This window comes from Mauremys reevesii, linkage group 1 (assembly GCF_016161935.1).
Source record: "Mauremys reevesii isolate NIE-2019 linkage group 1, ASM1616193v1, whole genome shotgun sequence".
NCBI lineage: Eukaryota > Metazoa > Chordata > Testudines > Geoemydidae > Mauremys > Mauremys reevesii.
The window spans coordinates 227,686,901-227,714,063 of NC_052623.1; the positions used below are offsets into that span (position 1 = coordinate 227,686,901).

Genomic DNA, 27,163 nt, shown 5'->3' on the forward strand with positions numbered 1-27,163 from the left:
TGCAATTTGTTTCCTCCTCTGCTCACGAATGCCAGATGCAAATGAGCACAAGGCAGTTATTAAGAAATGGAAAATCAGGAAATATCTTCCTCACAATGAGGTCTGTGAGTGTGTGGAATAGTCTCCCAAGGGACTTGGTGGATGCCCCATTACTCGAGTCACTAGAAGTTTCAGTGTATAAAGTCCTAGAGAATGGTCTGTGGCAAACCAGCCCCACATTGGCTTGAAGTGGACAGTGGTGCTGGAACATTTTTAGTAGTGGGGGTACCAAAAGCCAGACCCCTTACCCTGTCTGCCTTCCCCCCACCCCCACCCTGCTAAGGCTCGGAGCAGGGCTGTGTCTCTGGGAGGGGGGGAACCGGATAGGGATAAGGGGGCCGAGGCCACAGCTGGAGGCTTGTGGGTGCAGCCAGGAGCAGAGCCCCGGCTGTGGGGCCCTGGGAGTGGGGGGCTGGGCACAGGGCTGGGAGTGGGGGTGGGGCCGCGTGCGGGGCCCCAGGCACGGGGTCAGCGGCCAGGGAGCAGGGCCAGCAGCTGGGACCCCTGCCCCAGGTGAGGTGAGGGGTTGGGGAGTGGATTGCGGGTAGAGGGCCATGCCAGGGCATAGGCACAGGAAGGCGCCCCCCCCAGGTTTTTGCTCAGAGTCAGTGGCTGGGGAGTGGGGCACGGGGCCAGCAGCCCCACATAAAACTTGGGGGTGCTGCAGCACCCCCCACACCCCTACTTCCCACACCTATGGAAGTGGATGGATATAGACTACATGACCTAATAAGTCTCTTTCATCCCAAAGTGCAAGACTCATTCAGCTAGGGAGAGAAATGTTTCTCTCCATTCCCTCTTAAGTGTATGCTATTGTGTGTTCACTGTATACAGCCTATTTGACATGGTCAGTGATAAAACATGCACCTTTTTTTGCATCCTCCAGTTAGTTTATTTTCACATCTACCTAGTCACAGGTACTGCAGTGCTTCAGTGAATGCTTGTAAAAAGCAGATCAGCAGAGAGTATGAGGTAAGGTTACAGCCAGATTGTGGTTTCATCTCTCTCTGTTTGAGGCAGAAAGCATTTGCAACTACTTTCCTGTCTTCACGGAGCTGCTGATGACTGCATCTTCTTGGAATTTGCCTGCTTTTGCTGGCGCACAGTAACATGCAGAGCCACCACACTCAACAGGGATTCATAGGCTGTGTCTCTTCTTCTGCGGCTAACCAGGGTCACTTTGGTTTCTATTTTCGGGGAAGGAGGGTCCAGTGATGTGTGTGATCTTGCTCCAGTTAAGCTTAAGCTGATAGTGAGGCGAGGGAGTGGGGGAGAGAGAGAGAGGCAGGAGAGAGGAGATTGATGCAGTATAAGGCACTAAATATACTGCAGCAATTGAGGGATGGCAATGAGGGTGTGGGACATTTGGCCCTGGCTTTTTCTCACCCAGGCGCTTGAGAAAGTAGCATCCCAAGAACAGAAGTGTGTGATTCCACAACCCCTTTGCTATGGAGACTGAGCATTTTTAATACAAGGCCCAGTAAACTGGACAGAGTCTACTGAATACAGCTATGGGAAGAATTCTGATTTTCAAACTTCCTATTGAGTTACTAACATCTGCTTGATCTCTGCTTGCTCAGGGGTTGGATACAGACTTTGACAGAAGCAATGGCATATATAGTGTATGTGGAAGTCCTGAGTGTTGCCTTAAAAACAGTGGGCTGAATTCTCAGCAGGCGTAAATCATTGGATCCATAGGCAGTGGGAATGGGACGATGCTGATTTATACCAGATGAGAATCTGGCCTAGTTACTGCAATGGCTGTTCTATACATTTGGAAGCCATGCAGTGTTTATGCAGCTATAGGACAGAAGGTTCATGTGTAGCCAAAATCTTGCCAAAACAGTTGATCTTGTGAGATTTGCATGATCTGAAATTGCACAAGAATTGTTCACAAGATTTCAGTGCCATCAATTGCAAACTGAAATATGAACCCCAAACTTAAGCCTGTACCCATTCTGGATCAAGATTCAGGAATTTCTTCCTTGCCTCTAGTATTAAGAGTATCACAGGATTTGCCATAGCAGTAGATGATAGCAGGGGTTCCCAAACTTTTTTCCCTAAGGCCCACCTGTGCAGCTGCAATAGGCATTGTGGTCCACTATTAACACTTCTTGAGGAAAATTATTCATTTTAATTATTACATCTATATAAACTATAACACTGTAAATAAAAAGAACAGGAGTACTTGTGGCACCTTAGAGACTAAAAAATTTATTTGAGCATAAGCTTTCGTGGGCTATAGCCCACTTCATCAGATGCATCAAATGGAACATATAGTGAGGAGATATATATACATATAGAGACCATGAAAAGGTGGAAGTTGCCATACCAACTGTAAGAGGCTAATTAATTAAGATGAGCTATCATCAGCAGGAGAAAAAAAAAACTTTTGTTTTGATAATTAAGATGGCCCATTTCAGACAATTGACAAAAAGGTGTGAGGATACTTAACATGGAGAAGTAGATTCAATTTGTGTAATGACCCAGCCACTCTCAGTCTCTATTCAAGCCCAAATTAATGGTATCTAGTTTGCATATTCATTCAAGTTCAGCAGTTTCTCATTGGAGTCTGTTTTTGAAACTTTTCTGTTGCCACCTTTAAGTCTGTTACTGAGTGACCAGAGAGGTTGAAGTGTTCTCCTACTGATTTTTGAATGTTATGATTCCTGATGTCAGATTTGTGTCCATTTATTCTTTTGCATAGAGACTGTCCAGTTTGGCCAATGTACATGGCACAGGGGCATTGCTGGCACATGATGGCATATATCACATTGGTAGATGTGCAGAGGAACGAGCCCCTGATGGCATGGCTGATGTGATTAGGTCCTGTGATGGTGTCACTTGAATAGATATGTGGACAGAGTTGGCATCGGGCTTTGTTGCAAGGATAGGTTCCTGGGTTAGTGTTTTTATTGTGTGGTATGTGGTTGCTGGTGAGTATTTGCTTCAGGTTGGGGGGCTGTCTGTAAGCTAGGACTGGTCTGTCTCCCAAGATCTGTGAGTGTGAGGGATCATCTTTCAGGATAGATTGTAGATCTTTGATGATGCGCTGGAGAAGTTTTAGTTGGGGGCTGAAGGTGACGGCTAGTGGCGTTCTGTTATTTTCTTTGTTGGGCCTGTCCTTGTAGTAGGTGACTTCTGGGTACTCTTCTGGCTCTGTCAATCTTCAGCAGGTGGGTATTGTAGTTTTAAGAATGCTTGATAGAGATCTTGTAGGTGTTTGTCTCTGTCTGAGGGATTGCAGCAAATGCAGTTGTATTGTAGAGCTTGGCTGTAGACAATGGATTGTGTGGTGTGTCCTGGATGGAAGCTGGAGGCATGTAGATAAGTATAGCAGTCAGTAGGTTTCCGGTATAGGGTGGTGTTTATGTGACCATCGCTTATTAGCACAGTAGTGTGCAGGAAATGGATCGCTTGTGTGGATTGGTCTAGGCTGAGGTTGATGGTGGGATGGAAATTGTTGAAATCATGGTGAAATTCCTCAAGGGCTACTTTTCCATGGGTCCAGATGATGAAGATGTCATCAATGTAGCACAAGTAGAGTAGGGGCGTTAGGGGACGAGAGCTGAGGAAGTGTTGTTCTAAGTCAGCCATAAAAATGTTGGCATACTGTGGGGCTATGCGGGTACCCACAGCAGTTCTGCTGACTTGAAGTGATATGTTGTCCCCAAATGTGAAATAGTTGTGGGTAAATAAACAATGTCCATGTTTCCTTTTCCTTTTAATGTAAATAATTGTAATGATAGAAATCCCTAGCAATATGCACTCAAAGACATGCTTCAAAATGTTCGAAACTAAACAGTTTTAGTAAAACTACAGCTTAAAAAAATGTTGAGCGCAAAATGTAGTGTTCAGAAAGGGAAAACACAGTGTATAAATGTAAAATGTATAAAACTGAACAATAAGCAACACAACAATGTTAACAAAATTGTTAAAAAATTGTGTTATGATTTGTTGATTTTAAAACAAAATAGTTGTCCAAGTTTGAATACTATATTGTGTTTTCAATTTTTTTTAGTGTAGCCTGAATTTCTGTGCTGTGTGAGTAAAGACACACCCCTATTAGAAAAGAATCAAATATTGTAAATAAAAATATAAAATAACAGTTATATTATAACACACTGAGGCAATGGGTATGCATCCGATCAGATAAAGGAGAATTCAGATTATAAGTATGTGTCATCATATTTTCTTACCCCTTTCTTTATTTTTTTGGCCAGCTCATTTCATGTAGCTGTAGATGGTCCAGGACTTTCATTATCTTCTCCACCAGCGCACTCTTCTCGTTTTCAAAAAATAAATTGATCTATGTCAGATTGTAATAATACTGCTTGCCGTTTTTTACAGTTGGAAACGGGGGACTGTGTGTATGGTGCTAGGTTACCTTGCAGTGAAACTCACCATTGTACTTGTGAGAATTAAACTTGACACATTGCAGCTTGTTTTTTAAAAATATAAATACATAAATAAAGTTTTTTCTATACTCTGTCCAACATATACAGCTCAAAACATTACATTTATATTGCTGTTACTTAGATTACGCAAGGTCACGTGGAGTTAAAGATTTACTAAGAGTTTGACCGGAGAATGCAGTTGCACCGGCGGACCACCTGAGACTGTAATGAGGCCCACCTTTGTGCAGTGGCCCACAGTTTGGGAACCCTTGGACTATAGGATCATCCTTTTTAGGTTGTGATTTTACCAGAGCTCATAAACTAAGTAGGGATGGACATGGTCAGTTTTTGCATGGGATCACTAAGGAATATCTGTTGGTAAATGCTACAGACGGTGGGGATGGCTCTTCTCTTTGTCTCATTATTGAATAAATGCCCTTGCATGCTGCCATCCTGCAGATAAACTATAAAAATCATGCTGTTGAGTTACACAGGCAATTGTGTTCACCTTTGAAATGCAAACTGTGTCTGGAACACTCGCTTTTGACATCCACCGTAGGGGAACAGCTGAGTATATTATCGCTGACAAACAGAAATAGAGTCTACATAAACATCTGTGAAGGAAACTTAAGAGTTACACTATCTTCAAGATGATATAACAAGATAAAACATATTAAGGAGAGATGTGCAAAATTCTGCTCTCAGCTCTGCATGGTGAATCTAGACTCCATTATTACACTCACGTCTGACGTGATCTAAATCCCATTGAAGTCAAAGGCAAGACTCGCACTGGCTTTGGATCAGGGCCCTACTCGCTGCAGTCATGGAACCCTCTTTTCTGTGCCTGTAGAGAGACCAGACCACTGAAACTCAGATCCACCATATGGTGCTGGGAGCCCAGTTTTGCACCAGGTGTTCTGCCTGGCCATTGTGATTGCCTTGTGCAGCTCTTTCAGCTCACAATCTCTCTATAGCAGACTGTCTTGCTGTGTTGATTGTTCGGGCATGGTAAAATGACTAATGTGTCGCACAATCTGTGACGTAATGATGGTTGGTGGTGGACAAATGGCTATTGATTGTTTCCTGAGCCTGCTCTGTCCTTAAAGTATTTTTAGCTCATACCTTAAACTCTTCAAACATAAACATCGACATCAAGGTGGGCTCTCACCCTCTATCCCTAATCTGTTAGTCATTCTAGCCTGATCAGAGGAAGGTGTAAATAAAACCAGGGAACAGAGCTGTTTATGTTTCCATTTCTCTCACTTGCTACTCCACCCTAGTCTGAGTGAGTTAATAGCCCGGTGAGACAGAGCTTAGTTGCATACATGCCTTTCCCACCTCCCTATTCTCCTCTTCTTTTTCAAACTCCCATCTGTGTTCCTACTCACTCTCTGTATCTCATACCTATTCAATCTCTCCTGGTCTTCCTCGCCACCATCTGTGTTACCAAACCACCCCTCTCTCTCTCTTTGGATCTCTCACATCCAACAATTCCCCAATTTAGACCTTATGCCCTCTGAGCTACTCTTCAAACTCCTTCTACAGATCACTCCCCTCCCAGCTCTGATCCTGCTCCATTTCTGGATCTCATACTCTCTCCATTCTTCTTACACTCACTCTCCAGAACTCATGGTTCCCAAGCTGGGCTCCTGCCCACTTTTCCAAGCCACCTGTTCAGTTCCTACTCCCCATTTCCTATCTGCCCAGAGAGCTCCTTGGTTGGATTTTTTTCCTCCCATTCTACTTACTTTAGAAACAACATCAAGCTATGAGCACACACGCACAATGGGGCAATTGTCCGTCCTGTATCAGGAGGCTACTCCCTTCCTTTTCCAGTGAAGTGCTCTCTTTTTAGAGTTGGGGGGTTTAGATTTCATTTTGTTGTTGCTGCAGATTCAACTAGATACTAATAAACAAAGCCAGGTTACAGTATCAAGCAGAGTTTCCCATGAGGTTCACCATATCCAGAGGACAAAATATTGGGCCCAATTCTCCTTTCCCTTACATGGGTGTATTTCACAGACTTCAATGGAGTTACTTCTAACTTACATCAATGTGAGATCAGAATCAGGTTCATTGTCTCTGTTTAACCTCTTCCCAAAATACGTCCTATTATTATTATTATTGTGAGAGCTGGTAATGACCGCCCTCTATTTATGTTGCCTAATACTTTCTATTACAAAGGATTCTTGTAATTCCTGCCCCCCCTCTCCCGAGAAGTTCTAACATCTCTGGTGTTGACAACAGACCTTTGCAATTCATCAGGGGGAAGCCTTCAGAAGTGATTGTTCTTTGTCCCACGAAATCCCATTCAGGTTTAGCTGAGTTATAAATTGTTTGATAAGTCCATTTGCCCTTTCTTTCTTGCATGCTTCAGGAAAATTTTGGCAATCTGCCAAAATAACAACTGATCATGAACATTGTAAAGAGCCATGCTCATACTGCGACCAAAGCAGCAGCAGTAAACCCTACACTGGGAACACCTGGGAGCTGCCAGAGCAATAATCGTTGCAGCAAGAGATAGAAGTGGAGAGAGCTGGGCTCTCCTCACAATCACACTGCTGGACCCAGCACAGGGTTCCAGGAGAGGATCCCCACATCACTGGGATAACAAACAGCTTTCTTTTGCCGCCCGTTAGTGAAGTAACACCTGTAGAACAAGTAGTAGCTGTCTGTGCTGCACTACTGAAGGTTCAGCATTCAACTCCCATTGGTGAAGCACGATGGGGGAGAGGTGTACATAACAGAATTTGTTTTTATCTTTTTCCTTTTTAAATAAAATCCGTGAAGTTATATATCAAAATTTGCATTAAAATAATGTTACTTAGATTGCTTGGTCAAGCATTTGAAAGATAGGAAATGCCAGATTTAGGTTGTCCAAGCAATTTTAATTCTGCCCTCTTGTTCAAATGCATTATGATACAGTCTTTCATTACATGATTACATGCTATTTTTGTCACAGGATCCTGACCTCATTCTGTGCACAGACTGGATGCACAAGAGGGCAGCACTCAGGTTGCAGGGTAATGGTTAAATCTGGCATTTTCTAACATTTGAGTGCTTGACTCTGCATCCTAAATAATGTTCTTTTCACGTAGCTTTTTGTATGTAATTCATATTTACAGTAGTACCCAGAAGCGTCAATTGAAATCAGGCCCTACTATGTTAGGCACTGTACAAACACGTATTAAAAGACAGTCCCTGAACATCATAAGCTTACAATCTAAATCAACAGACAAACAAAAGGTGGGAGGGGAAACTGAGGCACAGATAGGTGAAGGGATGTGACCAAGTTCACACACAGCAAGTCAGGGGCCAAGATGGGAATAGAGCCCAGGCATTTTATTCCCAAATCTTATGCCTTATCAACTAGACAATACTGCCTTCTAAAACCCCTTTGTACTAATTACGGGTTATGATGATTTTCCTGCTTGTTGATATAGCTGAGTCCCATTTGTAAGGTATAGAAGAATTGTGGGTACTTTAATAGAATGATCAAATTTCTATTTGCCCAGGCCATCTGGTCTCCTTTGGATATTAAGGATTACTGGTACATACCCCTGAGAACCTGGGGAAAATTATACTCACTCAGTTTTGCCCTACATCATGAGGCTATTAAAGATCTAAAGCTCTGGAAGTCTCTAACCTTAACCCTGATGCTCCCTCTGACCCTGCTCCTGACCCCAGCCCTGACCCTATCCTTGGCTGGCCTGGCAGGATAAACATTCTAAAAATAAATATGTTGCTCAGATTGTTAAAACATCTTTAAAGTCTTAATGTGCAAGACAAATTCTTCCAAACACTGCATGATGCTGCTACTCAATTTATCTAAATGTACTTAACAAGCAGGGCAAAAGCTCAGATAGGCTGATGCTTGTGCATATCCCTCCAAAACTCAGGATTAATCTCCAATGATCAGCTGTCCGACAACAAAAGTTGAGACAAGTTTATTAATTATTTATTATTAATTATTATTATTATTATCCCTCAGTATTACATCATGAGGATTAAAACCCCCCAAACAAATAGCCTTCAAAACATACTTTTATAAGCATAAAAAGGGGAAAGCTACCATCTAAAATTTATCCTCCTGAGTCACCAATAAATCCTGACCGAGAACTGACTCTGAAGGTTTGGGTAGTCAGGAGTTCTGTTACGCCTGCTGCAGAATTATTGCATTTTAGGTGCTGAAATGCACTTGTTCTTCTTTGACTTTCATTATTATTTTGTTTTATTATTTGTATTGCAGTAGCACCAAGAGACCATAAGTGAGATCCATTCTGCTGGACATTGTACAATGGCACTACTGAGATCCGTTATGCTAGCTGCTGCAGGAATACAAGTTAAGAAACAATCCATGCACCAAAGAATTTACAATCTAAGGGTAGGTCCATACTTACCCGCCGGGTCGACGCGTAGAGTTCGACTTCTCGGAGTTCGAACTATCGCGTCTTATCTAGACGCGATAGTTCGAACTCCGGACGCGCTCCCGTCGACTCCAGAACTCCACCACCGCGAATGGCGGTGGTGGAGTCGACGGGGGAGCCGCGGAGTTCGATCCCGCGGCGTCAGGACGGGTAAGTCAGTTGAACTAAGGTAGTTCGACTTCAGCTACGGCTATTCACGTAGCTGAAGTCGCGTACCTTAGTTCGACCCCCACCCCCCCGTAGTGTAGATCAGGCCTAAGGAGACAAGACAGAAAAATGGTAGGAGATTAAACAGAAGCAAAGAGGTTAAGTGACTTGCCCAAGGTCACCAGCTGGTCAGTGAATGGGCCAAGAATCAAAGTCCAAATCTCCTGAGCTTTACCCACTAGATTATATTTCTGTCCCCAAGAGTGCTAACCCTCAGTCAGATTTAAAAATCCTTTATGCGGGATACAGTGTAGAACGTTCAAAGGGAACTAAGTTACTTAGGAACCTAAGTCACATTGAGTGAGGTGCTTAGGAACCCAAGGCCCAGATCCTCAAAGGTATTTAGGTATTTCAGTGGCTCCATAATGTTGATCCTGCTTACAAGTGAAGACAAAGGGAATTTTCTATCAACTTCAAAGGGAACAGGATCAGACCCTATATTCAGTCCCCAAGACATTGGTAAAATAGAGGCTTACTTACAATACTTAACAACATTATTTTCTAGCGATCCATTAGCTACCCTTTGGCTGAAAAGTATTATAAGTGCAATACAAGAGTTAAGGCTGATTATCATTGGGCACTACATGATGACAGAGTAGTAATTTCAAAATGGAAAGAGTGAGACTTTAAAGAAAGTCAAAAACCACTGAACTGACACCCTAAAATAAAAAAAAATTCTCCATTTACCTGTGACCCTTTGGGCAGGGTCTACTGGAATTGTAACAGAGATGTAACTGAACCATCCCAGATGAATTGGAATGACATAGTATTCTGGAGAGATTATAGGTTAAAAAGAGATGCCCCTCTTCTCTCCTGCTATCAAAGCACTCATTGCATTACTGCAGACTTAATTCATTTCAAACAAGCTGCTGCAGTGTGTCGTTAAGGTGGTTGTAGGAACCTGAACTCTGAACTTCCTGACTTTCCTGTGCTTAAAATAAAAAATTTCAATTGCACTTACATAGAGTTGTGTTTGGGGGTGGTTTGCACTAGAGCAAGTATGTCTAGGATGGAAAACAGTAAAGAAGTTAGAATCTATAAAGTACTGAGCACGCACAACTCTATGTAAATCAAGCCCTTAATTATGTAATAATTCATTTGCAAGCAAACACATGCCTATTATTATTATTGTGCTGACTGTTGATATCCCACCGACATGAACAATTTAGAGAATTCCAAACATTATGCAGCTTTCCTGCCAGCTCAGGATAGGTTGACACAGCTACAGCTACTTCTTTAAGAAGATTAGCTGGATTTTATTTGCCTAAGAATTTACAGTGACAAAACCACTTACCACACCCAGGAAACAATCATTAAAAATGAGTTATTGCACATTCTTTTATTAGCTGTGTGGCTAACCTTAGAATCCTAAAATAAACACTGCATGCAATGGGATATGCCCTGAAACATGTTCTCCCAGTCTTCCAGGTTACAGCTAGTGCACCATTAACTCTCATTACCAATAGCAGCAAAATAGCAAGGATCGTGCATGGAATATACAAAAGTTTCCTTAATTAAGCATGATCCTTGCTCTTTTGCCACTATGGGAAGCTCTGTATAATCCAAATGGATATTCTGAGGAATCAGGCTAAAATAATCAGAAGAATAAGGCCTGATTCACAGTTATGGTAAAGTTCCTTTATATCTTTAAATTGCTCTGACAGTGTAAAGCAGCCTTTAAGTACATGAAGCCCATTTTATACTATAATCTGCAACCAGAGTGGCATAATGAGGCCTTAATGCAAATGAGAATCTGCTCTATTATCTAATCTCTTGGAAGGTAAGTCTTTGTCTACACTGACATTGCCTCAGCAAAACTTTTGTCGTTCAGGGGTGTTAAAACAACACCCCTCCCCGAACGACAAAAGTTTTACCAACGAGAAGCACCGGTGTGAACAGCGCTTTGTCGGCAGGAGCGCCGACAAAGCCGTTGCCGCTCGTTGCGGGTGGAAGTTTTTTGTTGGCAGGAGAGCTCTCTCCTGCCGACAAACAGCAGCTACACTGTACGCCTTTTAGCGGCACAGCCGTCGCTAAAAGCCTCATAGTGTAGCCATAGCTTAAGTGAGAGCTATGAAGGAAACAACACACAAATGTATGTGAAGGGAATGTAAGATATTTGGGGAAACAGAAAAAAAATTAATCTGGCCCTTTAAAAATGCCTCTAATTCAAAGGTTAATCTGACCTCTTTCTCTCCATTGTTGTGTAATTATTTGTATTTCAGTAGCATGCAGAGGGAAAATGGTGCGAGGTGCTGTACAAAACACATAGTAAGAGTCAGTCCTTGCTCCAAAAACTTACAATTTTTAATTAAAATTACTATTATTTTTTTTCAGTGCAGGCCAAGATTTTCAGAATGGACTAGTGATTTTGCGGACCTCAGTTTTTAGGTGCCCAACTTGACACCTTAAAGAGGCCTGATTAGGAAAGTCATTTAAGGACTAACTTAATTCTTCTTCCTTGGTTCAAAGAGCTCCCATACATGACTGTACAAGATCAAAGATAGGAATTAAGTTAAACTAATGGTTTAAATTGCTAACCACCTTGATAAAATTTACATAGTGAGAACCTACCATGTCTGATTGGTGGTCATGAAGATGTCAAACTCACTCAAAATTGTTTAAAACTACAATGCTTTTTTAGGAAACAAGAATAGAGACTTTTACAAAAATGCTGGGCTCCTAATACTCACCTCAACTGGAACAAATGTATTTCATAGAGAGGGAGTAATAAATTATTCTCAGCTGTAGAATAAGTTTGCCCTCTGCAGGTGCTCCACAGCATTACTGCCTAGATTAACGCTTAAAAAGTGTTCTTTATTGTATTGTCTGGACACAAAGAGCTATATTTTCTAAAGAGCTGAGCACTCCAAACAGTGGTCAGATTTTTAAAAGAGCTCAGCTCTCATTTAGATACTGTGGCTAATTTTTCCAGAGGGATTTTCAACTCATTGGGTGAGCTGGTTGAAAAATGAAATCCTTATTTGTCAAATTGCAAACAATCAAAGTTGTTTTCATTTCAAAGTGTATAATAATGACCCATTTTTTCAAAATTTTACATGGATTTAAATAAACCTTATTTTTTAAATCAAAACATCATTAAAATGGTTATAAATATTCTGGTTTATTGAAAACCAGATTGTCAGTGTCATGGCAAACCCCAAAGGGGCATGGCCTACTTGCAAACTGAGTGCCATCCACACTGATCTCCGGCAAGATGCTTAAAGTGGTCTGATTGTATATTCAGTCCATCACTGGCAATCTTGTTGTGCCACCCAAGCTTATGTCACCCTGGTGATTTCCAGCTGTGTAGTGACCTTAATTGGTCTTTCATTCTTATACTCTGTTCTCTTGCTATGGACAAGTTATAAGATAATAAGTCACTGCACTGAGATCTATGCTTATCTGAAGTGCATTGGCCAGGAAGCAGTTTAAAGAAAGTCAAGGACTATATGTTTTTCTTCACAGGCTGCCACAAAGTGTTGCTCCGGCAAGGGATGGCTATTATATGTATTACCGAAAACCTGGTTTTTGGTAAATGAATAATTTCAATGATTACTTCAATAGTGTTTTCAATAAATGTAAAAAAAAAAAAAATCCCAAACAGGCAGAATTTTTTTGGCAAAAGAAAATAACAAGATGAATCATTTTGACCAAGATGACAGTTTTTTGTTTGTTTTTTTAAATCAGTTTTTAAAAAGGCCATTTTTCAACCAGAAGACTTTTAGTCTGAAAAGTTTCAACCAGCGCTGGTACTCACCTTTTTTGAAAATTTCATAAGTATCTCAATGGGAGCTGTCGGATGTGGTGAGCACTTCTGAAAATCTGACTCACATTTAGGTGTGTAATAAAGAGCAGAGTTCTTTTGAAAATCTGGTCTCAACAGGGGGTGCAGAGTCCTGGAAAATCTGGCTCTGAGCTCTTTTGAAAGGTAATAATAATTAAAATGGGTTATTTGTATTGTGATAGAATATAATAATGTGGGTCCCAGTCAAGGATCAGGGCCCATTGTGCTAGGTTCTCTACATACATAACAAATTGGAGACTATCATAAAGCACAAGCAAAAGCTAACCTCCCCGCCACCGCCACCACCCAACACCCACAATCTTGATCTTGATCTGAAGTTGGTGGTTCATCTCTAGCAAGTGTTGGCAGTATCTTAAATACAAAACCTATTGCCACCATTCCCGCAGTCCTCACACAAAAACTACAGATGTTATAACAAAACAGCAGCCCAATCCTGTAAATCCTTGTGGTTGGATGGTTCCACTGAAGCCAATGGGAGTACTTTTGGGAGTAAGGATTGGTCATGTGAGTAAGTATTGGCAGGCACTAAGGCACTACATTTCCATACTTTTAGTGAGGCGATACCTGCTCTTCCCTGTCCTCAGAAGCACTGGGTGAGGCTCCTCCCCTTCAACAGCAGCTGCAGCGGCAGATGCTTGCAAGTAGCTTGAGTCCCATCACAGCACTTCTCCAGACCTGCAGTTCCAGGCCATTCAGCACAAACTCTCCATGTCTCTTCTCTCACAAATCACACCCATGTTTCATAAGTTCCACTGGCTACTCATCTCTTTCCAGATTAAATGCAAGCCCTTCTCCTAATTTATAAGGATATGGTGGAGTTAGGGCTGGGCTACCATGAAGACAAACTACTTATCCACAGCTACCCTTGACATGGATGCTACAACTTGACTGATTCAGGATCAGACCCTCAGGCCCAAGAGGCAGAACAGTCTCAAGAGCTGTGGAATATCCTTCCTGACAAGAGTATACTGAATGGTCCACCTCTAAATGCAAGATCTACCTCTGTCACAAAGTCTTCTCCTAGGAGCAATATCATTCTCAGGACTAACCCACAATGGAGCAGCTAGAAGGCATACAAAAAGTCCACTGGGGAAGAGTGAGACACAATGAGATTATAGCATGTAATGCTTCATTGTTGTATGGCTCTTGAATGTCATGGTGCTAGCAGTTTTAGCAGAATCGTAGATACAGACAGCCTCTCAACTAGCTGCACCATGCCCCTTTTCAACACTATAAAGCAAACTATAGTTGATTCTACCCCTGGATCAACAGGAAATCTTGATCACTGGAAATTATCTCAAATGAATCTCTATGATTACCTGTGTGATTGAACCTAATTCAATTAATTGCATTAGCTGGAGGAGTGATTGCTATTGTGTAGTCTCAGTCTGGTTCCTAATGGACAAATGTCCACATCACCAAATTACCACTCTATTTAGCATCCTTTCAGAAGTCCCATAGATGCTAAGGACTGAGGTTTGAATTTTCATCCCCATTGACTTTCAGTGAGAGTTGGGTACCTAACTTCCTTAGGTTTCTTTGAAAATCCCAGTCTGAATGGGTAGGGAAAATAAACTCCTCTCTTGTCACAGGAAGTGGTTCCTCATAAGGTCAGGAATAAGGCACAATTGGCAGGTCAGCACAAGAAGAATTTGTGATGTTACACCCCATATTCTTTATGGAAATATGCTTATGATATGGATATGGCATAACAGATATATTTTATGCAAGATGTGCCTTGTAAGGTATCATCAGAAAGGTTATAATTTACTGAATGTGATTATCCAATTTGTATGCATGTATCATTTCTGTATCTAAAGTTAGGAATATGGACTGTGTAACAATTACAACTGGGTGTGTATTTGGAAGACACACACCAGACAGCAGGCTATCAGCTTTGATGGGCCATTAGAAAGAAACAATAAGACTTTGAAGATACTAATCTCGCTCCTTCCAGAGAGGTGTCCTGGGACACTACTAGGTCAGGTGGTCCTGTTATGTGGTACCAAACACTATCCTGGACTTCTAGTACTTTTCCACTAAAAGGTAGGGGAGGTCAAGACTGGGAAACAAAAGATTCCCTCCTTATGTACATCTTATTTAAGGCTGGGGAGTAAGGCAAACAGGACTCTTCTCCATTGCCTTCCTGCCCAAGAAGAAAGACTGCTGAAAGTGCCTGAAGAGAGAAAGGAACTGAGCTGAGGGAAAGGTGAGGGCTGAGTCCAGACTAAGAAAGGAGTCTAGTCTGTAAAGAAGAATAACTTGAACTTTAAGCTACAGAAACTCTGCAACTTGCCTGAAACAACATTTAGGGTGAGAAATTACTTCTTGAAACCAGTAAATTAGAGATCTTAAACTTAGTATGTGTATTTTGTTTTTTTTTTTTGCTTGGTAATCTGCTTTGTTCTGTTTGCTATCCCTTATAATCACTTACAATCTGCCTTTTATAGTTAATAAACTTATTTATTATTTATAACATAACCCAGATTGTGTAATTCATATCTGGGCAGTGGAGTAAGAAGTTGTGCATATCTCTTTCCACATTGACAGAGAGGGTGAATTTTTATGAGTTGCACTGTGCATATCTTTCTATACAGTGCAAGATAATATTATCTGGGGTTTACCTCTCCACAGGGGGTGTACACGTGAGTGCTGGGTGAATCCTCTCACACAGATCTGGCTGCAGTCTGTGTTTGCAGCTGAGTGTGGTTTTACCTGGGTGTGTGCTGGAAAGGGGCTTGAGCCTGGCACAGCAACTCAGTGCAAGGCAAACCCAGGCTGGCAGGACTGCAGCACTGAGTGGAACCCCAGCATATCAGGTGGTATCCCATCTGGGGGGAGGGGTCTAACGCATCACAGAATTTGTGCTGCTACTGCTCATGTTTGTATCTATTTGGTTGATAGGAAGTGTTAGACTCCAAGGCTGTCAAGCCAGCACCTTACACAGATCCTATGTTTACTGTATAAAGGTCCTTCTTTCACGTAGCTTCTTTCAGCCTGTAGTAAGGCCAAAGGACCTCCCTCCAGTATTGAAGGGATTAGAGTCCCCTGGTGGGTGCAGTCAAACCTGCCTTGCGCCCCTCACAGGAAGTGCATGGGTGTGGCCAGAAGTATAAGAGCAGGGCCCTGCAGCTCAGTTGGGGCTGGACCAGGGAAGGAGGCAGACATCTCTCTGAACCCTCTGCAGAACCGATGCCTGGTTGCTGGGACCAAAGGCACACTTTGGCTGCTGGATATGGAGGAACCTGGGGAGCAAACAGAGGATGTGATGCCTGGCCACCAGACTGAAGAGCCAAAACCTGCAGTGATGGAGCATCCCTTGCCGAGAGCGGTAGGAAGTAGCCCAGGGAAATCAGACCTTGTTCCAGATGTGCTGCTGGAAAGTGAGGCAGCGTGCTCTAGTGGTTTCCCTGCAGACTCAGTAGAGGGGCCACTTGCTATTGTTAGGGCCCTGGGCTGGGACCAGGTGGTGTAGGGTGGGCCCAGGGCCCCCTACACCTCTGCTGCCACCCCATACCTGGCGTGGCTGCCAATTCATCCTAGGCCAGAAGATCTACAACAGGGACTGGGATACTCTTTCCTTGTGCTTCCCCACCCGGAAGGCCAGAGCCTGAATGGTTATTGATTGCTCCAGCCAGGCACCTGCAAGCTATAGATTATTTCCTGCTCTGCCCCATCCAGGAGCCAGAGCACAAATGACTGTTAATTGCCCCAGCCAAGAAGCTGAAAGCCATAAACTCTTTTCTGCTGCACCCACACCCAGGGGGCTGGAGCCCAGACCTATGGCCATTCACCCCACTGGAAGGCAGCTGCCCCAAACCCAAGAAGGGAGACAGTTACACAGCCTCATTTTCTCTATTTGTAAATTGGGGGTGGAAATGCACCTTTGCAAAGTGCTGTGAGGTTGAAGAAAGAAAAGCACTATGGGCTTAATCCTGCTCCAGCTGAAGCCAATAGTGAAACTCGCATTGATTTCAATGGTGCAGTATCAGAGCCTATGTCAGGAAAGATGGTCTTTTGTTTACAGCCCTGGACTGGGATTCAAGAGAACTTGGCTCCATTTCTAGCTCTGCCAGAGCATCCAGCTGTGAGGGTGAGCAAGTCACTTTGGATGACATCCTGGTCTCATTGAAGTCAATGGGAGTTTTGGGTCCATGATTTAACCCTTAAACTTTGGATGTGAGTTCCCTACAAAATAGAGGTAATAATACTTCCTTTATCTGACTTGACTATTTATACTGCAAGCTCTTTGGGGCAGGGATGGTCTCTTACTATATATTTGCACAGTGACTCCACAATGGGAGTCTAATATTGAGTGGGACCTTTAGAGCACCAATAATATCATTAATAACATACAATCTAAAGATTGTGATTTATAGGATTGAATGGGGGAGTTGAAGGCAGGATTTAGTGATGTGATTTTGTTTTAAAGAAGTGCTTTCACTCTGTAAAAACAGCATGCTGTGTTCAAGCACCTGAATGAAACTACTTCTTTTCATAGGCAATAAGTCAGAAAAGAGAACTAGAAGTGCAAATCTTTGCAGCCAGGACAGCCAGATTGGACTGAGAGGGCAAAGCAATTTAATGTTGATAGCAGGTCAAAACAGAAATTTTAGCATCAAAGACATGAAGAGCAATTCTAAAGCCCAGCTCTCACAAGTAGCACTTACAAGAGGTATCATATAAACTTAACCCTGCTGTCATTATTCCTATTGGGTAGGAAATGAGGTGAAGGCTATGACCTGCAAAGCAGAGGTCAGATGTTACAGGCCACCAGACAAAGGAAGTGACAATGGGGAAAAGTTTTTCTTTGAATAACTACCAGATGGTAGTTAATCTGAGTCAGAGGAGAAGGCAAAGCCACGAAATCTCCACAGACTCCCCGAACCTGACACTCAGAGGTTACAAAGGAAAAGATCCATTCCTCCAACTGTTGCAAGGAAGACCACACAGTGCCGCTAATAAAGTTAATCATGACATTGTGCTGGCTTTGAAAATAAATTGTCAAGACCAAACATATAACTTGTCTTAGATGAGTAAAGGCTCCTATTTAGGAACATGGATCTGAAATAGCCTAGAAGGACTGCCATTGTTTCTGCCCAAAAAAAAAAGTAACTTATGATCACGACTTTGCTTTTGCTTTAATGGTGTCAAAGTCAGAGCACTACTGGCCAGATTTGTAGCCAGTGTAAATTGGGGTAGCTCCATTGACTGCCATGGAGCTGCATAGATTTATACTAGTTGAGGATCACTCCAAAGAAGTTTTATGCACCTAGTGAGTGAAATCCTGGCTCCTTGAAGTCAGTAGGAGTTTTGCCAGGACTTCAGTGGAGTCAGGGTTTTACCCAGCATTTTGAACTTGGATAATACACCCCTTAAACATGTTTTGTATTTAAAATTAACTCAGGAAAATGCAAAACTGGCCTAAATGTAAAGATGATGGCCCCCATCCCTTATTAGAGGGAGGCAGTATAGCCCAATGGGTAAGGAACAGAACTAGGAGTCTGAAGATCTGGATTCTTTCCTCAGGTTTATCACTCATGGGACATGTGTGACCTTTGGCAAGTTACTTACGGCTTTCTTGCTCTTTAGTTTCTCTATCTATAAAAGAGGGATAATGATCCCTATCTTGGTAAACAGTTAACACAAAACTGTGTGAGGGATCCAGAGCTGGAAGAACAGGTGCATTGTGGGCTGGGCTTGAGGTGTCTTGTCAGAACTTTGTGTGGAAAGCACCTCTTCACACTTTACCTGAGCTCCAACCCCAGTGTTGTTAATGTCTTCATTTTGTGAGCCTGACTGAGGCTCTGTCTAAACTAGCACGTTTATCGGCAAAACTTTTGTCAGTCAGGGGTGTGACAAAACACCCCCTGACAGACATAAGTTTCACTGACAAAAGTGCCAGTATGGACAGCGCTGTGTTGATGGGAGACACTCTCCTGCTGGCATAGAGTGGCTACATAGGAGACCGTACAGCAGTGTAGCTGCAGTGGTACAGCTGTGTAGACATAGCCTTGGTGTTAAACACACGATTAAATCTATCCCTATTCGGCAAAGCACTCAAACACGTGCAGAAAGTCCCATTGAAGCCAATGGGAGTTAAGTATGGGCTTAAAGTGAAACATGTGCAGTGCTTAATTTGTAATGAAAGAGGTGCTGAGGCTCAAGCAATTTTTTTACATTCATAACTGAAGCAGCAAGCCCAGAGATGCCAGAGCTCAGCCCTGGAAAGCCCTGGCACAAACTAAGCCAGGGATCAGCAACCTTTGGCAAGTGGCCTGCTAGGGTAAGCCCCCTGGGGGCCACGGTTCTCCACTCCAGGCCAATGGGGGCTGCGGGAAGCGGTGCAGGCCAAGGGATGTGCTGGCCACTGCTTCCTGCTGCCCCCATTGGTCTAGAATGGTGAACCGCGGCCAGTGGGAGCTGCGATCGGCCGATCCTGTGGATGAGGCAGGTAAACAAACCTGCCTTACCCTGGCAGGCCGTGTGCCAAAGGTTGCCGATCCCTGAATTAAGCATTGTATGTGAGCCCTGGCTGGGATGATTTAGTTGGGAATTGGTCCTGCTTTGAGCAGGGGGTAGGACTAGATGACCTCCTGAGGTCCCTTCCAACCCTAATATTCTATGATTCTATGTGTGTGATGAGGTGAAAACCCCATCACAGGCTAGACAGGGTTAAAGCCAGTTAGGCACATCTGCTACACATGTGCTGTAGTTAATTAGTTGCTTCCTAGACAGAAGAGGCAGGACTAAGAGTTCAGGTGATATTTTAATGAACACTTGGGCCTTATAAGAGGCTGAACATGGGCCGCAGGTGCAGGGCCAGCTCTACTGTTTTCGCTGCCCCAAGCAGCACGCCGAATTGCTGCTGCGGATGGCAGGAGCTGTCCGTGCGCCGTTAGGGTGGCACACGCGTTTCCACGGTGGCGGCAATTCGGCGGCAGCTTCTGTCTTCAGCCGGAAGACAGAAGCTGCGCCGCCACAGACAGCTGAACATAGAAGCTGCCGCCGAATTGCCGCCGCTGCAGAAATGCACGTGCCGCCCTAATGGCACAGGGACTGCTCCTGCCGTCTGCAGCGGCAATTCGGCGTGCTGCTTGGGGGCAAAACACACAGACTGCCGCCCCTTGCAGATTGCCGCCCCAAACACCTGCTTGGAATGCTGGTGCCTGGAGCTGGCACTGGCAGGTGAATCCCTGCTTTGGGGAGGCTAGCCTGCTGGCCCTAGCCCTTTCTGCCCAAGGCCCCGCTCCTGCCCCCCAGAGCCCCAACACCCCCCACCCCATAAAAGGAGAAGCCCTGACAGGGGGGGCCCATGACCAGAGGAGCCCTGGCCCGCCTTCCCCAGCCACATCAGGTGGAGCCACCGCTGCCCCCTGAATCCAGTGCCCCCCCGAGCACCAGGCTGAGCTGCTGGCCCCCCTGAGCACCAGGCCGTCCCACCCCTGAAGGCCCTTCCCTGGATGAGCCACTGGCTGCCAGTGCTGGGCCGAACCGCCAGTGCTCCAAGTGCCAGGCCAGCACCAGCCACAGGGACGGGCCCCCGAGCCACCAGCCCTGGAGGCGCCCCCCCATCCCTACCCTGCCGAACCGCCAGCCCCAGCGCCCAGCTGAGCCTCCTCACTCCTCTGGCTGCTGGCTCTCCACGTCACTCTTCACTCCCCTGTCCCTCGAGGAGGAGAAACAAGGCGAGCAGCAGGGACCTTGCGGGGTGGGGGGGGGGAAATCTTGGGCGGGCCTAGGTGTGCTTTAGTCAATTCATACAACATTTTAAGGGCTAGGAGGATGCATTAGCCTCAAGCCTGCAAGCAGTGTCTATTGCAGTCAAGAGTTGGATTTGGTCTTTATATGCGCGCGTGTGTGTGTGTGTGTGTGTGTGTGTGTGTACACACGACTTCATACTTTATAGTGGTACTTGCTTGCTTTGATCTTTTGCACCTTGAACAGTCATAGTCTGATTTATGGCACTCATTACTATGGCTGCTTGGGAAAGAGATGTATAGTACCATGTGTCTGTTTAAATATGCTATAGTGCTCTTGTAGGTGTGGCGTGAGATGGGAAAAGCATCACTTTCTCTTTAACAAACTTGCCCCTGAACATATTGTAAAATGCCATACATGGGTGGGTATGTTGCCGAAGCCACATGTTACATCTTAGAGGGACCAAATCCAAGATTATTGGGGTTTGGGGAATAAGTCTTCTCCAGGAACCAGCAGAGAAGATATAAAAATGTTCTTTGTTGGCACTTTTGCTGCTGCTTAATGAGAGTAAGAAGCAGTTATTCCTCATCCTTTCTTTTTGTTTTTGAGTATTATTTTTTTCTTACACTAATCACACAGGAAGAGTAGGCACACACAGAACCTTCCTCTGCTTTTTCATAAGATATTTACAGTCACAAGCTACAAGGCCCTTTAAAATTCTTCCTGCCATGCTGAAAAAGGAGTATCTTTTTTTTTTTTTCCCCTGGGACCTTAGTGGTGTTCCCCAGGATTCCCTCAGGAGGAAGTGAGGCATTTTAAAGGGACAAGACGACCTGCACCTTAACTGGATGTGCAAGGCAGCCATTTGTTGGCAAATGAGCATCATATCACATTCTTTCTCAAACTAAAGCAATAAAACAGAGCTGGTTGAAAATTTTTGAAACTCACAACTTCTAAGAAAACTTAAAATTTATAATTTTGATAAGATATCAAGTGAAAGATTTTGTCTAAAATGCTCAAAAAGAGCCATCATGAAGAATCCTCTAGCTATCACCTGAGCTGGAACAAGAGCTGTACCAGGGGAAAGAATTGTGCCCAGGCCTGGAAGGTGTCCAGTCTGAGAAAAAACTTACTGAAACATCTCTGAGGGTGAGATTATCTGTATTCAGTTTGATTAGACATATATTTGTGTGTTTTATTTTATTTTGCTTGGTGACTTACTTTGTTCTATCTGTTACTACTTGGAACCACTTATATCCTACTTTCTGTATTTAATAAAATCACTTTTTACTTATTAGTTAACTCAGAGTATGTATTAATACCTGGGTGGGCAAACAGCTGTGCATCTCTCTATCAGTGTTATAGAGGGCGAACAATTTATGAATTTACGCTGCAAAAGCTTTATACAGGGTAAAACGGATTTATTTGGGTTTAGACCCCATTAGGAATTGGGCATCTGAGTGCTAAAGAGGAAGTGCTAGTCAGGAGCAGTGCCTATTCTATATAGGTTTTTATACTGCACGCATCACCACAGTAGCTGAGTGTCTGCCCTCTGGAGTGTGCTAGTCGCTTTTCTGAGGAGAAGTATGGTCTTGTGGTTAAGGCACTAGACTGGGCTCAAAAGAGGTTGGATCAGTTCCCGGTTTTACCACAGACTTTCTTTGTGCCCCTGGGCAAATCCCTTAATCTCTCTGTGCCTCAGTTCCCTTTTGGTAAAATAGGAAATATTGTTATTCCCTTCTTCCACTCCTTGTCTATCTTAAACAAGATTGTCAATGCTGCAGGGCAGGCATGGTCTCACTTTGTGCCTATACAGTGCCAACTACAATGGGGCATGTAAGACATTGCTAGAATACAAATAAGGACAATACTGCATTTGTGCTGGGCTCCAGCACAGAGAGGAAGAGTTCTTTGGCCCTTCACCGCCCATATGCATTTGTGCAAAGGCCAGGTACAGGCTGGCCCTATTTGACATTATAGTACATCAGTTACTTTTCTTAGTAACACTTTGAAGCTAAAGACTTGTGAAAGAAAAGTAGAGAAATGTGTTAGTGTTGGTAAGAGATGCATGTAATTCCTAGAAATGCTTCGTATCAGCTTCAGAGTTCCTGCCACGCTGAGCACTCAGCTGATACTCTGACCAGCTCATTTCCTTTGTAAAAGGCAGCAACCAATGTCTCTTTTTAAGTCCTTTGCAACGGTTGGTGCCTACGTTTCCTTCCACCACAATGCTTGCAGCCTCAGTCAGCTGAAATGGTTTCGTGCAGTAAGCTAAGTGCACGTTCAACTGTCCTGGGGTGAAATCCTGGCCCTACTGAAGTCAATGGGAATTTTGCCTTAGCAATTTGATTTGTGGGATGAAGCAGAAAGGAAGAAAATACTAGCAATGCTAATGGAAAAATGATCAGAGGCAAAATCCAGCACTAGATAGTCCCTTCTGACCTTATAATATATAGGATTTCTCAAAAGCCCTATGCCATTGTTATGGCTGACCCTAAAAATCTTTCTCTCCTTCCACTACCTCTACAGCAGTTAAATCCTTCTCTGCAGAACTCTTCTGGCCCATGAATTGCTTTGGGATTTTGCAGGCTTGGGAAAATGAGTGGCTTTTAAAACTGTATTAGCTAACCTGTATTAATTAATATTTATTTTAAAAAAAACAACGTATCTAGTAGAGACAAGGAGAAATCATGTTTAAAAAAACCTTTCTGCTAGTCATGGTCAACACTAGGTTTGGTCACAACCGCTATGACATTTTTAAACCTCACTGTGTTTGTGGTATGTTTGTAGGAGGAGACTGCCAGTGTCTAAGGTAGCCTTTCTGCATAGGAGCAGGGCTACTCCAAAACCACATAAGAAGATGCACCTTCCCCCTTCACTGAACAGAACACATTCCTGGACCAACACACACCAGGAATGCAAGAAAGAATCCAAGCCATCAACTGCAATTCAGACCTAGGGCCATCATGGTTGGTGGAAAATGCCAGGGAGCATCATGCTCTGCAGACTGCAGTTGGCTTTTTGTTTTAGTGTTTGCAATTTTTATATATAAATATAAAACATTCTCCATTTTGATTGGTAGGCTTAGTACCATAGTAGAATTTTTTCAACATCAAAATTTATTTGAGGCAAATAAGATTTTTGGAGGAAAAATAAATTGTTACGAATTGCAGTGGATTTTTCTTAAAGTGAACAAATGCTACTGAAATATCTGTTTTTGTTTTTACCATAAATACATGCAAGTACATAAACACTTGGATGCTTGTCTTTTCTTACGCTGAAACAAAGAATTGGACCAGGAAGCCTAGATATTTTTCTAACTTTTCTCCTGGTTTGAATATTACTGCCTCTCTTGTAATTCTGTTTCATTTTTTCTCTTTTGAGTGAAATCTTGACCGTCCTGGGAATTTTTGTCACTGACATCAGTGGGGCCAGGGTTTCACTCTTTGCGTCTATAAACATTCAAAATGCTCTTAGTTTGACTGATGTAACAAATTCTTTGCCTTGATATAGAATGTGAAACTGATTCATATTACTCATTTGAGAAGCTAAGAAAAAATTCAGAGAAACTCAAATGAGTAACATAAAACAGTTTCCCGTCTACAGCTGAACCCCATTTATCTGAGCCTCCATTAAGCAGCTCTCTGTATTAACGGAACAAGGAGTGCACACACAGGAATATGGGAAATTGGCATCACCTCCATGGCAACACTACTCTGTTGTGTCTTTTCAGCCTTGTAAAATGACTGAGTATTAAGCGAAAATGTGTAGTATTGTCATTGGATGCTAAAATAGAGATTATTAATAAAATAAAAAAGGAGAGTCACTGGCAAAAATAGCTCAAGATTATAACATTGGAAAAAGCACAGTATTGAAAACTGTCAGTTTTTTTGGAGCAATTATAAACACTAGTACTGCTGTACCTACCACGGTGCTGTATATGGTACTGGATCTTACTTTGATAATTTATGCATATTACGTGTTAGCTGTTGTTGCAACTTAAAATGATGTACTTTTATAAACTGATAGTCTTTACTTGTTGTAACAGTTCACGTACACTGTAAACAAAGAAGGAGGCTATGTTTTAATGCTTTACCAGGAGGGTCAGCTAGTTTAAAAGCAACTCTTTATTTTAAAATAACAGCTAGAAAACTCTTTGTCCATTCTCCTGATTATCTGAATTTTTGATTATCTGATCTCTCCCCGGTCTCACTTAGGTTGGATGATAGAGGTATATAATATCATGAATGATGTGGAGAAAGTGGATAAGGAAAAGTTATTTACTTATTCCCATAATTTCATTTGGTGACCCCTAGTTCTTATATTAATAGGCAGCAGGTTTAAAACAAATAAAAGGAAGTTGTTCTTCACGCAGTGCACAATCAACTTGTGGAACTTCTTACCTGAGGAGGTTGTGAAGGCTAGGACTATAACAGCGTTTAAAAGAGAACTGGATAAATTCATGGTAGTTAAGTCCATAAATGGCTATTAGCCAGGATGGGTAAGGAATGGTGTCCCTAGCCTCTGTGTGTCAGAGGATGAAGATAGATGGCAGGAGAGAGATCACTTGATCATTGCCTGTTAGGTTCACTCCCTCTGGGGCACCTGGAATTGGCCACTGTCGGTAGACAGGATACTGGGCTAGATGGACCTTTGGTCTGACCCAGTATGGCCGTTCTTATGTTCTTATGAACGGGGTTCTACTGTACATCTCAGTGTGTTTCATATTTGAATTCCCAGACCTCAACAAATCCCTATGTTTTTTGTGTGTCCTGGTAGGCTCCAAATGAGGTCCACTTATTGGCCTTTAAGGGTACATCTAGCTGACTCGACTGTGGGGCTAAAAATTGTTATGTAGACACTCGGGTTCTGGAACCGTTTCCGCCTCATGAGGTCCCATAGCTCAGGCTTCAGCCGAAGCTGAATGTCTACAAAGCAGTTTTTCAGCCCTGGAGACTGTCCTGCAAACCCAAATCAGCTGACCAGGACCAGCTGTGGGTTTTTTTTACCCCTGTGACATACCTCAAGCATATTTATCTACATTGCAGTTAGACACCCACAGCTGGCCCACACCAGCTAACTTGGGCTCAGGGGCTGTTTAACTGCAGTGTAGACATTTGGGCTTGGGCTGTAGACACCCTCAGATACATCCAAAGCTCAGTTGGTCAAGGTGCAGCATACCCACTCCTTTCTCATTCCTGTCCCTCTGCTGCCCTCATGTGGTAGTTTCATTTCACTCATTCTTTCTGAGGAAATTTTAAAAACAAGTGATGAATTGATGTGGCTTTTAATTTCTGTATTGAATTATTCAACTTGCCTCTCTGAGTCAGATAAACTAGGGCCAGAATCAGCAAAGTACTTAAGCACGTGTCTAATTTTAAGTATATGACTAGTCTCTTGATGTCTGTGGGACTACTCATATGCTTAGACACTTGTCAAGTACCTTGCTGATTCAGGGCTTAAACGAATAAACTGTGTACTGAAGTACTATATGCCCACTTAGATTCCCTTAACAAACGCCTGACATTTTAAAAAAGCAAACTGTTTTCAAGGAGTGGGTGAGATTAAAACAGAAGTTCAAAGAGTTTAGAAACATTTTCTGTACAGCTTTGTTTAGACTAAACACAAATAGCAATAATTAGTGTTATTAGAGGACTGAAATGATACTAGGACTGTGATAGGGTGTGCTCCCCACACTGGCTGTGGAAGAGCTGAATTAGGCCAGGTGGGCCCAATCAACTAATTAGGTTGCAAACAAGGGAGCTTTAGACTGGAGGCAGCTAATTAGAGAGAGGCTCACCTGTGAGGGACAGGAGAGGCTTCTACAAAAGCCAGAAAATTGGAAGCAAGGGGGGCTGTAGAGACTGAGTCTACAGCCTCCCAAACACACCTCCCTCCTTCCAGGGAGTGACTGCAGGGACATGTAGGCCTGGGAGGAGGGAGCAGTGCAAGTGGCAGACCCAGAGAAGGAAGGAAGGGAGAGCCAGAAGGTTAGAAAGGCTCAGGGAAATGCAGCGAGGCATAGGGTGAAAGAGCTCTTGACTGTTGACTAGAACAGTGGCTCTCAACCTTTCCAGAACTACTGTACCCCTCTCAGGAGTCTGACTTGTCTTGTATGCTCCAGGTTTTACCTTACTTAAAAATGACTTGCTTACAAAAACAAACATAAAAATGTCACAGCACACTATTACTGAAAAATTGCGTACTGTCTCATTTTTACCATGTAATGATAAAATAAATCAACTGGAATATAAATAAGGCTCTTATATTTCAGTGTATAGCACCGGGGTCAGTCACCTTTCAGAAGTGGTGTGTCGAGTCTTCATTTATTCACTCTAATTTAAGGTTTTGCGTGCCAGTAATACATTTTAACATTTCAGAAGGTCTCTTTCTATAATATATAACTACACTATTGTTGTATGTAAAGTAAACAAAGTTTTTTTTAAAATGTTTAAGAAGCTTCATTTAAAATTAAATTAAAATGCAGAGCCCCCCCGACCAGTGGCCAGAACCCAGGCAGTGAAAGTGCCACTGAAAATCAGCTTGTGTGCTGCCTTTGCCTTCTCCTGGTATAGCATATAGAGCAG

General features: G+C 43.1%; 1 long non-coding RNA gene across 2 annotated transcripts in view; it reads left to right on the forward strand.

Annotated features, from left to right (window-relative positions):
* Window positions 1-23,827, forward strand: part of LOC120389147 — a 50,102-nt gene extending 26,275 nt beyond the window's left edge. Inside the window, exons 3-5 of one of the 2 annotated variants that reach the window (XR_005590795.1) lie at window positions 16,063-16,206; window positions 16,903-17,076; window positions 23,367-23,827. This is a non-coding gene — a long non-coding RNA (uncharacterized LOC120389147). Of the gene's footprint in view, window positions 1-16,033; window positions 16,207-16,902; window positions 17,077-23,366 lie in introns of those variants that run through there. The other variant, XR_005590789.1, reaches the window with a different exon arrangement.
* Window positions 23,828-27,163: the final 3,336 nt, after the last annotated feature.